The 12,713-nt window shown below is 35.6% G+C and overlaps 1 protein-coding gene and 1 non-coding gene across 8 annotated transcripts in view; one reads left to right on the top strand and one right to left on the bottom strand.

The window, feature by feature from the left end:
- The window catches only part of CHL1 (cell adhesion molecule L1 like), a 213,561-nt gene that overhangs the window by 78,077 nt on the left and 122,771 nt on the right, over positions 1–12,713 (top strand). The window lies entirely within an intron of this gene.
- On the bottom strand, positions 10,498–10,601 carry LOC115832261. The gene has a single exon (XR_004027686.1). It is a non-coding gene; the product is annotated as a U6 spliceosomal RNA (small nuclear RNA).

Here is a 12,713-nt window from a genome sequence, read left to right as displayed (position 1 = left end):
TTTAGGTTTGGTAATAGAAATACTTCTGTTTCATCAATTTCTAATCTTCTTTCAGAAATATTTCAGGAAGGCAAACTCCATTCTTAACAAGAGACTATGTTTTCGTTCTTTGGAAATGGGAAGATAAATAAGACCCATATTCTGTCCTCAGGTGGCTAATAGAGTACGCTAGTGTATTAGCCTATTAGCCATGGCATTTTCAATCCAAGAAATCTAAGGCAAAAGGGAATTTTAGATCTTATAATTAGAAATACTGTAGAGTTGTTCACATTATGAAAAACAAGTTACAGGATTAGGGAAGAGTTTATGTTCAAATAGTTCAAAGCAGCAATGGACATATTTTGTATTGTAAATTCCAAAGATGATCATAAAGATGACTCCTTGGCACTTGCTCCCAAATTGATTCATCCTTTTATTCATTCATTCTTTCATTCATCCAGTACTTACTGAACTCTCATATTTGCCAGGCATTTGGTGCCAGGGATAGAGAGGTGAATAAGACCAAGTTTTGCCCTTATGAGAGCAACAGTCTAATCTAGGGAGATAAAAAACAGCCAAATCAATGAAGAGATAATGAAGTGTCACCTAGTGATCATTCCTATTAAGCCGGTGTACGTTGGTTTAAACTAGATGATGAAGGAAGGTCTTTCTGAAGTAGTGCCTTTGAACCTGAGATTTGACTGACATCTCTGTGAATATCTGGGAAAGTCTTGAGGCGGAGGGTACAGCAGGTGTAAGACCCTAGGAAAGTGGGAGCTTGGTAATATTTCACAGTGAGGAGGTGGGAGTAAATTCAGCACTTTATGAAGTTTTGTGCGTTGTTCAGTGTTGTTGGCATCAGTGAGTGTGCGATAGCTAGAAACAAGTCAATAAATTATTCATGATCAAAATGAATTTGCTGTTTCTCTGGCCACATTATTGCACCCTTGGGAAGTGGTTAGTTTGCCCCACCTGGGCCAAAGGAGAGTTCCTTATCCAAGAACCTGAATCAATATGTTTTAGTTTAGCCATGTTTTTCCACAAGCTCTTAAGCTCTTTAATTCCATAAAGACAAGTATCACTCCTAGACTTCATCATTTTTCTCTCAGCCTCTGTGTTATCTCCTTTAATCTTATTCAGGACTTGTTTCCTCCAGTCCCTTATTGTTTTGCCATTAAGCCTTATCAATATTTGCTTGGAGCTATATTTAATATATTCACATTCTTCTTTTTCTATTCTCTCTCAATTTTCTGTGCAAGGACAAATGTAAATGTCACGAAATTATCAGGATCTTGAATTTTGATGTCACATTTATGTTTTCTATCATAATGACTTAAAGAATATGGGTATACATCTCTTATGAATGCTTCTTATTTTCAAGTTATAATATTTCTGCTTTTTAAATTAGAGGTGGTAGGATGGTGATATGCCTATGTTAAGTTTACTTTTCTACTAGATGTGTTTCCTAACTACTCCAATCTACTCTTGCCTATACTGTAATTTTCCATGCTGTAACCAGATAATTATTTCTGAAATACAAATTTCACCACGCCATAATTCTGCTTAAAATGTGTTGATGATTTCACATTCCTTTTTGGGTAAAGATCAGCTCCTTACATGGCCTAAAAAGCCTCAATGAAATAGACTCAACAGCAGGGAGGCTCCACTCTGACCAAATCCCTTCTCACTTCACCAGCTTCCGTTCACTGACCTTCTTTTCCCCCTTAGTTTCTGTTCTCCATGCCAGTCTGAAAACAGAGAATTTGCATGTACTCATTTGTCACATGTACTCATTTGTCGTGGTCGCTACATTTTTTTCCCTCCTTGACTAACTAACCTATACATCCTCCCAGATCTCAATTCAATGATCATTTCCTGACAGTCACCATCTCTGGAGAGGTTGTTAAAAGCAGATCTAGACGGAGTACCACATGCAATTTCTGGTCACTCTAAACATTATACATGCACACACAATGCATACACAAATATACCCCACACACATTCCAGGTAATATTCAGAAATCTTACTATTTTAATAGAAATGTGTTTGCTTAAGTTGAACCATGCGCAAAAAAAGAACATTCCAAATTATTAAGCTGACTAAAGCTGTCTTCAAACAAGCAGAATACATATACCCACTGTTCAGATTAGCTAAATGGGGAAATAACTGCTTTTCAAGGTTAACCCCCAATATTCTAATCTCAGATGCTGTACTAGAACATTCTGGTGAAAGTTATTAACCCACAGTATTCTAATCTCAGCTGCTGTACTAGAACATTCTGGTGAAAGTTATTAACCCACAGTATTCTAATCTCAGATGCTGTACTAGAATGTTCTGGCACAATTATTGTTTGGTTTAATTTTTCACTCTAGAGAGCTGTAGGCTGACACTTATATTACCAATAGCTTCATTTCATTGTAAGCAGCACACAGTGTGATGCTCAAAATGTAAACAGGATAATTTTTACCATTTTCAGGCGTGTCTAAGTCATCTACAATCGGATAACTTTTTTCCACAATTTGTGAAATACAGATATATCTGTCAAAACTGATGCACAGTTTTCGCTCTGTTTCTTTTATCCGTATCATGACTTACCCAATTCCTAATGTGCAAGAAACATTATTGATGTCTTATTGAATCCTGATGCTTTCTGTATATACTACTGTGATCCTGGTGGCATCTTCATTTATTATTTTAGTGGATGCATATAACTTAACCTCAGTATTTTTATGAGACAAGAAGCAATATCTCTCTTTTCTAACTACGCATTTAGACCGTAAATTCTTTTAGCCTGGATACCAGTGTGGTCCTACCCACCACTGCAACTTCATTGCCTAGCATGGCACCAGCACACAGTTGAAACTTCACTCTTGAAACAGCCTGTGGGTTAGGGATATTCTACCTATTTACTAGTGATGAAACTGCCCCTTAAAGGGATGGGTGAGTGGTTGCGCAAGTTGACACAGCTGCTAAGTGGTAGGGGTCAGGCTCTTAGTCGCAGTGTGGCTCATTATCTAGCATCTGCTAACATGCTATGAAGGCATTTTGCTACTTTAAAATAATTTATTTATTCAAACTTCATATTTACTGGTCAGATTTCCATTGTCAGTTTGAGAAAATAAATCACTCATTTGCAGGACAGTAGCAAACATCTTACTTGCATTCCAGTTGTGTATGGGTTCTTTTAAACTTCATAATATTCTTTTCTTATTCCTCTTGCTATATATTAATGGCAACGGTAGGCCTAGGTTTACCACATCTCTATAGAACAAAGCCATATCTTATGAATTGTTTTAGGTGCTATCTGGACTGACACAATTTTGTTATCTGTAGCAAAATATTTACTGCTTTGCTGCAGAGAAAGCTAGCAGATGGTTTTCATGACATCACAGGCAGGGAAGAGTAGACATGTAGGGTCCACATGTTTGGCCTTTTTTCCAAGAGTCTAACTTCATATATTCATGAGAATTTTGAATGAGGAAGTCAATAAACTTGTTATGGTTCTATAATGAGACATCTTTATTTGTTGAAAAATAAAGCCTATTACTGTGTTCAAAAGAATAGATCTCAGACTGAAAAGAATGCTTGTGCAAGGATAAACTTACGTTAAAAAACTCGTATAAAATTTAAATATTATTAGCAATCATGATTAAGGATATTATTAATTGTATATATATACTATGTGCCAAACAATTGGCTCAGTAGTTAATTTTTTATCTTATTTAATCCTTAAAACCCTTTTAACATATGAAAAAACTTAGAACTTGAATGTTTAAGAAGGTAATTTAGGTTCTAAAAACTAATAATTAGAAGAGTTGGGGTTAAAGATATGTCAAACTCTAAACTCTAAATTATTATTGTATATATTATCTTTTAAAAATTAAGATAAATATATATTCATTGTCATGATTACTTTTATATTTTTCCATCCTGTCTGAAATGCTGTGAAGGTGAAGATCATTATGTCTGTTTAATTTACCACTATATTAAAAGTATTATATTGCACCACCAATCATATTGTATATGATTTGTGCCCATTGTAGATACTCAATAAAATATATCAAATGAATCAACTTGAGCTTTGAAGGCTGGGATTGTCACAATATTAAGAGTGTTATAGCCTTTCTTCTCAGACTTTTTTGGGGAGTTGGAGATAGGAAACTGCAGAGTTTAGCCTGTTTGGAAGAAAGCTGGTGTTTTATAAAGTTTGCAGCATCATTGGAACCCAGTGACTCAATTGCCTTTGACCATGAGGTTTCAATAAAAGGCAAGAGGAACTTCAGTTCTAAGGAAAATCTCCTGATTAAAAGAGTCGTACACTGATCTCAAAAAGACTTCAATGGCAGCATGGCATGGAATTCAAGAGTATGGGCTCCAGGGCTGGGCGCGGTGGCTCACGCCTGTAATCCCAGAATTTTGGGAGGCCGAGGGGGGCAGATCACAAGGTCAGGAGATCGAGACCGTCCTGGCTAACACGGTGAAATCCTGTTTCTACTAAAAATACAAAAAATTAGCTGGGCTTGGTGGTGGGCACCTGTAGTCCCAGCTACTCAGGAGGCTGAGGCAGGAGAATAGCGTGAACCTGGGAGTTGGAGATTGCAGAGAGCCGAGATCGTGCCACTGCACTCCAGCCTGGGTGAAAGAGCAAGACTCTGTCTCCTTAAAAAAAAAAAAAAAAAAGAGTATGGGCTGTGGGCCAGATTATCCGGGTTCCATTCTAAAGTACTCCACTTATTTGCTGGTGACTTTTCAACTGACTTCTCTATACCCAAATGATCTCATCTGAAAATTGGAGATGATGATTGTACCTGCCTCATAGGATTATTATTATTATTAAGATTAAATGAATTACTGATAAAGTACTTAGAACAGTGCCTGATACACAATATGTGTTATGTAGTGTTTGTTACGTGAGTATTCATTCTAAAAAGTCATTTAAAATATAAACTAAATGCTTATAGATTTTTTAAAAAATATATTATGTATCTGCTTGAAAACTAAAGGATATTATTTGATCAAGTGTTAAGATGTTCTCAGTGCTAGAATTATATAATAATAGCCACATCCTGGAACCATAAAGGCATTCTTAAGGAAGTTTATATTTAAAAAAGCAAAATAAAGAGCGAGGAATGAGTAACTAGTGCACAGACTGTGAAACCAGAGGATAATATTCTATATCTGTAAATACCCATAACATTACAATCCTTAATTTGACAATTGGCAGAAGATCACAGCATTGAATCTTGTATATTTTCATTTTCTCTTTCTCTTCTCTACCACATTCATTTCCATGTTACTTTTATCCTTTTCAGAATGACCAATTGCTTACATTTTAAACTATAATCACTATACTTGGGATTTATTTCTCTTACCTTATACCGGAAAAAAAATGCAAAAAAAGTGGCATTCAGAACTTACGTGTCATTTTTATATCGGGAATTCAAGGAAAATAAATATTTTTGTGACTTTATTTCTGAGTGTTACATTTGCTTATTTTGTCTTTTCCATATTTCCCCCTTTCCCTGTCTTTGGTATGACATTTGGAATTGTTATTGGAAAGAGAATCAACTCAGAAATCAAAAAAGTTAGCCAGTGACACATTCCTTTATTATATGATGCAAATGTTTTGCTTTGCTCTTTTAACATTTTTCCTTTCCATAACAAGAAGTTTTACAGCTACATTTCACAGATTTTACATCTCTGCATCTAACAGAAACATAAAATTTAGCATTTAGGTATTTGTATTTTATTTTACTAGGCAGAAATGTGGAGTGTGTTTGTGTGCTTGTGCATGTGAGTTGTAAGGAAGTGTGGTTGCCCAGTACTTCCTCAACTCATGACTGAAACTTTGTTCCAGTTCAAGAAGGAAATAAACAGCCCTTCAAAATATAATACTGAATACTTTATTCATCTGCTCTATAGAAATCAGGCCAGGAAGCAAATTAAAATTACAAGAATATCCAAAACAGAATTATTTTGCTTGCTGTCTGTGTATTTGACCACTGCCTTTTATGATTTTAACCTTTCTAGACATTCTCTTTGGGGATGGTTTTCCTTGTGGCCCATAGGAGATCCCACTGAAATCATTTACTAGTTCTTCCAGATTTCCCCACAATCCCCATTGCGCTAAATGGCAACTAATGTGGGAGCTGTCATGTTTGGAAAATACCATGATGCCATGAGTTAATTTCATACCTGTCACAAGATCTTGCATGAGATCCCAGGGGACCAGTGGTATGTCACACACTACTGCAAGCGTTCGTTAGTACCTCTCAAAGCAATGACCCATGGCCAAGAGATCTTGTTGCAACATATGGCAGCACCTGTCACCAGGTTTCATGACTGGCATAAAATTAACCTGTTTTCCTGTTTGATGTGCTGCTTTTTTTGCATTATCCATAAAAAGGATGAGAATAAATTGTATTTGGAAACAATTTACTGTTCTTTTCAAGAACTATAATGGTAGACTTGGGATACTGGACATAATGAATAGACAGTGTCCTTGTAGAGGTACACACACTGCTATTCAGTAAAGGTGGTATTTTATGAGTTTCTGAATGGCAGTCTGCAAATCTCACACAGGAAGCAAGGTTTTAGTTTCTGAACTCTGTCAAACCTAGACATAGAGCAAGAAATGACATTATTGTGAGCCACACTGTGGAAGAAAAATCCAGGAAGCATGAGTTTCCGATGTGAGTTTGCCCTTGCCTTTCAAATGGTTTCAAGCAACCTTTAGCTTCCTCTCCTCTCTGTATTTCTCATGTTCAGATCTTAGTATTCTAATGGGGACACATGAAAAAGGGACCCACAGAAGAACAATATTCAGAATGATGCCGAATATTCAGTATCTTAGAAAAATAAATTAATGGGATTTAGTCTTTAAATCTTAAAACTGCAATTTAGCAGTTACTTTTAAGGATAAAGACAAAGAATATAGTCCACCATTTATATATGGCTTTCTTAAAACTGCAATTTAGCAGTTATTTTTAAGGATAAAGACAAAGAATATAGTCCACCATTTATATATGGCTTTCTTAAAACTGCAATTTAGCAGTTATTTTTAAGGATAAAGACAAAGAATATAGTCCACCATTTATATATGGCTTTCTACCTCAGAGAAATAGTAAAAGTTTTTCGATCAAATGATTCTCAATGGAGAAAGTATCTGGTTTCTTGCATCACTTTTCTTTTCTTGTTTTTTGGATCTTCTTATATATCTTTTTGCAGAGTCTTAACCTTCTTAAAATATTTATTTTAATCTAGGAGGAGCTCTTTTCTATAGCTAATCTCTTTCCTTCTTAAGGTAAATGCTTCTTAGATTCTGTGAGTTTTAAAATTCATATACAGCAAAGAACAAAGATAAATTTAGCAGTCTTTTTCCTTTATCTCACTACCAAGTCTAGGGAACAAATGGTGTTGTTCTTCCACAATCTGGACTGGTTGCTCTGAATTCTGGAGTAATCAATTTTTCCTGGCATTTCTTAAATGGTCTTTTTTATTCACTGAATCTCCTTTGAAAGTATAAACATTAGTCCTTGTTCTGTGGTTTTGGAAATTGATGACTGCTGTTCTCAAAGGATAGTATAGTTGGGATGATTGAAGGAGCAGAGCAAAAAGCTGAATTGAAACAATGGAGGGAGGGAAGATAGTACCAGAGACAGTGAGAGAAGTGGGCAGTGATTGGGAGGGAATCCGAAGTAGGGATTGGGGACTTAAAGGCTGCTTGGACTTGATTAATAGATGCTGTAAAAATGAAATGCTGAGACAAGGGATAAAATTGCACTTGAGAAGTCACTTGAAAATGTGTTAATGCCTTTACTTGACAAGCGTTTATTTTTTCATCCTGGGTATAAAACCACTGTATGAAAATGTAGATCATTTTTTCACATTGAGTATGTTTTAACTGCTGATTATGGTTATGTTGTCCTGAAATCAGGTTTCTATTATCCGAAAAGAAAATAAATAAATATAGTTGTGTAAAGATAAGTATTTTGGAGGCATGGATCTTCAGGTGAAGTGTCATGTAATATCTTTGCTAAGTCAGGATAAAAATAAAATTTAAAACTGAAATTCATATTTAAAAAGTTGTTAGTAAAGTCTAGGCATTTTTTTTTTTTAGTGTACGTATCAGTGATGAAAATTTTGTATCTAAAAGAATGAGGGGTTTTGCAAGGGATTTTCAGGAGACTGTGGCACTGTCATGGATGGTAGCTATACCATTTTCTAATAAAATATGTCAAGAAAATTGAACATCAGTCTTCTTACTAGAAAAGACAATCTGTGGCAAATTATTTTATTAATAACAGCAAACTGAGGAGCCACAAAATAATTTAGATAAGAATTAAAGTGCTGAATAATTTAGATAAGAATTAAAGTGCTGAAACAATTTTATTACTGGTAAAGCTGAATTCAGAACTGCTTCTGGTAATTTTACTATATCAAGCAGGCCCTGAGAAAGACAACCTGAAACTGTTTAAAGGGAAATGTTCAACAATGGTCACAAGATGCAGGACTGAAGAACTTCCACCATTATAAACCATCACCTTTACTACCACCATCTAAATATCTTTTTCTCTGAGAAGGAGTCAGTGAAGGGTAGAGATGAAATAGGAAAAATTTGGTTGGTTGGGTGGGTAGTAAGTTTAATCACTACTCTTCTTTAATGAGTAATATAGTGGAAATAACTTTCCTCTCTGGTTTTAAAAGTTAGCTAATAGTAAGTATCTTTGTCAAAACACGTAGACGCACCACACACACACACACACACACACACAAATACATACACTACAACTGTTTGCTACAGGATTTCTAATTAATGATATCACATTTTCTAACGCAGTAGTTCCCAAATGGGGTAATTTTGTCCCCTAGGGGACATCTGACAATGTCTAGATTCATTTTTTGGTAGTAATGACTTGTACTACTGGTTTCTCAAGGGTAGAGACCACTGATTCTCCTAAATTCTCCTACAACACCCAGCGTATCTCCCCACAACAAGGAATTATTGAGTTGGAAATTTCAAGGGCCCTCAGGTTGGTAAGCCCTGTAATTGCTCGAAGTAGCTTTAATCTCCCTAGTAATTGTGCAGTATCTCATAGTTATTCCTTCTTCCACTACTACTCCTCACAAATTTGCCTACAAACTTGAGAATTTACGTAACTCCAGGAGTACAATAGAAAGGGACCTCACATCCAAGTGCTTGGGTACTGTGCTATCTTCTGGTTCCTTATTTGCCTTCACCACTATGATTTACTATTGGTAAAGTTGCGGTCATGTTGGTTCTCCTGGACTACCAGAGCCCAGAAATCTTCTCTTGTTGATGATTCACCTCTGTCTTAAAGTCGATTTTGTCTAATGTTAATATAACTACCCCAGATTTGTTTTGTTTATTTTTCCAATTTGTATCCTTTTTTTTTTTGAGACAAAGTCCCACTCTGTCGCCCAAGCTGGAATGCAGTGGCACAATCTCAGTTTACTGCAACCTCTGCCCCCTGGGTTCACACGATTCTCGTGCCTCAGCCCCCCAAGTAGCTGGGATTACAGGCACATGCCACCATGGCTGGCTAATTTTTGTATTTTTAGTAGAGACGGGGTTTCACCATGTTGGCCAGGCTGGTCATGAACTCCTGGCCTCAAGTGATCTGCTTGCCTTGGCCTCCCAAAGTGCTGGGATTACAGGTGTGAGTCACCATGCCCAGCCTATTTCTTTTTCCTACATTTTTGCTTTTGCTCTGTAAATACCTTTGAATCTACAGTTTATCTCTTTTAGATAGGATATAATCGTATCATTGTAAAAACTATTATGCTAATCCTTACTTTTTATTAGTATTTAATTCATTTATGTCTTATGTAATTACTGATAAGATAGAATTGATGCCTGGTGTTTCTATGTCTTTGATTTTTTATTCCTTCATATCTGCCTTCTTTTGCGTTAAATAAATATTGTCTGGCATGCCATTTTATTACCTCGTTTCTTTAAAACTATTTTCTTTGTATCTGTTCTGGGGAATACATTAGCATTTTACTAAAATAATCTAGATCAGATAAAAATTAACTTAACAGTATACAGAAACTTTGCTCTAATATGTACCTGTTACTTCCTTCCTCCTTGGCTGTTATTGTCATACAAATTACACTTTTATACTGTGTAAGCCCATTAACGTGGTATTACAATTCTTGATTTATGTAGTTGTCTTTTAATCAGATAGAAGAAAAGAGTTACAAAAATATTTTAATACTTTCTTTTGTATTTTCCTTTACTAGTGTTCTTTATTTATTTGTATAGATTGAGGTTAACATCTAGTGTTCTTTCATTTTAGCTTGAAGGATCCTTAACATTTTTGGCAGTGCAGGACTGCTAGTAAGAAATTATCTCAGTTTCTGTGTATCCAAGAATGTCTTATTATTATTTTTGTAATTTTCAAAGAGTAGTTTTTCTGTATATAGAATTCTTGGTTGACTGTTTGTGACTGGTTGACTGTCTTTCTCATTCAGCACATTGAATATGTCATCCCACTGAAAAATGTGAATGGCTTCACAAATTTGCATGTCATCTTTGCCCAAGGACCATAGTAACCTTCTCTGTATCATTCAAGTTTTAGATGTGTCACCAAAGCAAGCACTCTGGATCCTTCCATACTGCAATAGAAATGAGGAAGACTTGGGGGAACTTACTATTTCTCTCTATGTAAATCCTGCCTTTGCCACTTTTTATCTGTTTGCTGGACTACACTGTATAGAATGTAGGGCCTCTCCAAGAAAACAAAATACTTTTATTTTGTGTCCAGTGATCCAAGTAAAAGCCCTGCTTTTGGGGCATCTGGTGGTTTTCTAACAGCTCCTGCTCTGATTGTTTCCTTGTATTCCAGTTTTCTGCCTAATCACATGCAGAACCATTCCATTCACGTAGTGAATACATCTCTCACTTGACACGGGGATCCTCATTTATGGGAAAGAAACACAAACCTTTCATTTGAAAAAGATATTATTATGTTTGCTTTATGCAGTACATAACTAAAACTTGATGATCACTTTCTCCTCGTTGTCATTCTCTTCACAAATATCATTAGCATTCAATGCAAAAATTAGCCTGCAGTCTTCCCCTAATGTTTGCATGTATCTTTTTTGTGATCCAACATTTTGCTATTAAATAGAACGAATTATGTGGAGACATGATTAGATAATACCAAGAGTATAAGTTTCCTGAGATTAGCAATCACATGTGGTTTATTTTAGTTCTTCGTAGAATGTTGTGACTACTATCCTTTTATTTATGTACACATATATCTATGAAGTACTTGTTCATCCATCCTTTTATTCATTAGTCTAGCCAGTCAACCCATCTATTCATCTATCTGTCTCTAACATGTCTTTTTTTCCACAGGAATTCAATTTGATGTTAGCATATGATAGTTGTCTAATAAATGTTAAATTAAATTCGTATGAGGAATACAGACTGTAGTGTAAACTTGGCATTACTGAAATTTGGGGCTTGATCACTCATTTTGTGGGTAACTACCCCATGGGTACAGACATTGGATGTTTAGCACCATCATCCCTGGCGTCTCAATATATGCCAGTATTATTCTCCAAATTGTAACAACCAAAACTGTCTTCAGATAACATAAGAACATCCATGGGGGAAAAATCCCTCTCCTCCACCCCAGTTGAGAACAGCTGGTATAAAACATCCTTTCCTTCTTTTATCATAGTATGTATGATTAAAATAAATGTTAACAATGACTAATAGTAGGGAATTTATTGGATGAATGAATGCATTTACATATGTATTTTCCAGATAGTCACACTCTCCCTCGCTGATTCATCCACCCATTTATTACTCAACAAACACTTACTATGTACCAATTATCCACTAAGTACTTTGCAGGTAGTGGGGATACATTAGTGAAATATAAGTTTCTGCCCTGATGGGGCTTACAGACTTTTGGTGGAACTAGATAAAAGTGAACAAACAACTAAACAAAAGATATTGCTAATAAGTGTTTTGTTTACAATAAGGCAGGAAGTTATAAGGGAAAGACGGGGGGTTGCATTAGATTAGTGGACAAGGAAGGACTTTCTGAGGTAACATTTAAGGTGAGAATTGAATAATAAGAGGAAAACAAAGATGTGAATAATTTATTCATTAATTTTACTTATTTCTTGTAGCATATGAGGTTTATGCTAGGAGTGCAAAAGGATGATCATTTGGTGACATATCAACTTGCTTCTCCACCCATGTTTGTGAAAAACACCAGATTGTGTGGAAACCATTGGGAGCTGTTCCAAACCATGTGAGAAGTCTGACATTTTTTATTGAGGGAGCATAGCCCTACCAATGTAAACGCATTGTTTTATGACAATGCCATGAAAACTGGTAAGACATTGAAAAGCAAAAATGAGACATGCAGACCTTAAAATATCCGGTGTGATAAGAACTAGTGATTGTTCACTGAAAAAGACAAATGTTAGTTCTACATTCATGACATTATATGTCACTGGGGAGATGGTGGTGACCAGAGAAAACCGTTCAGAGGAAAATCCTGGCCTGATATATTTAAAAGAAAGCAGGTAAATGCTTATTCATCTTTATTTTTTTTCTCCAACCTCAGTAGATCTAAGGACATTAATCAGACCTTGGGATAATTATATGTAGCTGTGCTATGAGTACGTGGATTCATTTATAATTCCATTGGTAGTAGATAATGCAATTAAGTACAAAATTCGGCAGAATC

This window comes from Nomascus leucogenys, chromosome 21 (genome assembly GCF_006542625.1).
Source record: "Nomascus leucogenys isolate Asia chromosome 21, Asia_NLE_v1, whole genome shotgun sequence".
NCBI lineage: Eukaryota > Metazoa > Chordata > Mammalia > Primates > Hylobatidae > Nomascus > Nomascus leucogenys.
The sequence above is the reverse complement of the archived record's forward strand: the minus strand, read 5'-3'. Positions and strand labels throughout refer to the sequence as shown.